At 36.8% G+C, this 1,602-nt stretch overlaps 1 pseudogene; it reads right to left on the bottom strand.

Moving 5' to 3' along the window:
* The window catches only part of LOC126407342 (sodium channel protein type 4 subunit alpha B-like), a 37,399-nt pseudogene that overhangs the window by 32,320 nt on the left and 3,477 nt on the right, over window positions 1–1,602 (bottom strand).

The following is a 1,602-nucleotide window of genomic DNA, read 5'->3' as shown; positions in this document are numbered from 1 at the left end:
AAGACATGAAGAGATACAGAGAGACATAAAACAGATAACAGATACAAATACAACAGATACAAAGACATAGAAGACATGGAGAGATAAAAAGAGGTAAAAAGAGATGAAAAGATACAAAGAGATGTGAAAGGGATGAAGAGATACGAAAAGGTGTAAAAGAGACAAAGAGATAGAGACACAGAAGAGATGAAGAGATACAAAGAGACGTGTAAGAGATGAAGAGATACAAAGAGATGTAGAAGAAATTAAAAGATACAAAGAGACACAGAAGAGGTAAGAGATATTACATTACCCTGTGAGGACGACCAGGATGTCCAGCCAGTTCCAGGGGTCTCTGAGGAAAGTGAAGCTTCCGAAACAGAGGCCTCTGGACATCATCTTTATGAGGACTTCAAGCGTGTAGATGGCTGTGAACACATGTCTGTTTGAAAACAAAAACAAAAACACTGAAACACTTCAAAACAACAGTAATCAGTGAGAGTCATTTCAAATATAGGAACCTGCTGTAAACCAGTTTTAACTGAGTCAGGCCTGATTAATTGTGACTGATCTTTATTATGTTACTTTTAATCTTTTCCTGTAAAAATAAAAATGAAATGACAATGAAATGAAAAATATAACACCGTTACAACAAAAATATAAATTTATGTTTATTCAGGAATTATTTTAATAATTGATTAACCAGTTGCTACCAACATAGTGCATTTATTTTGAAAGAGACTGTATTTAAACGGTAAATTTCCTGTGAAAACAGAAGTGTATTTTGAAAGAAGACAATGCATGTAACAGGCAGAACTTGACATGGTGTCCCAGAAAAACAACCAACGCACCCAGGGTACCTTGCACGTTCTATGTGGACGTGGAATGTTTTGGACCAAAATGTCATTAAGTGACGAGGTCGGAGTGAGAATGTGTTGAAATAATTGTACATTTAATTGAACAATTTGAAAGTTTTATTCCACTTTGTTCCTAAAATCCACCCTAAATCCAGCATTCTGGGATCAGGATAATCCTGATTTCTTGGATCAAAATCCCAATCCTACCAAAATGCTTTGAACAACACACACTGAAGGTTTGATCCGGATCAAAACCAAGACTGGATTACATGATCTTATTTGAATTCAGAATCTTTTTTCTTCTTCTGAACAACCCATTATGAAGATTTGATCCAATCCAATCACCAAAATCTGATCAGATTACTTCTGAACAACCAGGCCCAGGATGTTGTTTGTTCAGATTGTGGCTGTGATGAATACTGCAGCCTGTAGGGGGTGCTAACGGGCGCTAACTAATTTTAAAGAGGATTTTATAGTCTTGTGAGACTTCATCACAGACAAAAGAGTGTTTCACTTCCTGAGGACAGAGATTCAAGTCAGAGCTCAAACTTTTCATAGAGGTCACAGTTCAAGCTGAATTGAACTTAAATGACCTTTAATCTGCTTTTTCTCAGAGATGACGGCGTAGTGAATCACGCCCATCTGACATTGAGGACAGACTGACTCTTTGTTTCTGAGCATGTTTTTGACTTTTACTTCAAATTCCAGTTTAATGCTGTGAATCAGTTCAGTTATTTCCAGACAGCAGCTGCTTAACGCTTCTTCT

The sequence above is a fragment of the Epinephelus moara genome, chromosome 20, assembly GCF_006386435.1.
Source record: "Epinephelus moara isolate mb chromosome 20, YSFRI_EMoa_1.0, whole genome shotgun sequence".
Taxonomy (NCBI): Eukaryota; Metazoa; Chordata; class Actinopteri; order Perciformes; family Serranidae; genus Epinephelus; species Epinephelus moara.
This window is presented reverse-complemented; position numbering and strand designations above follow the sequence as displayed.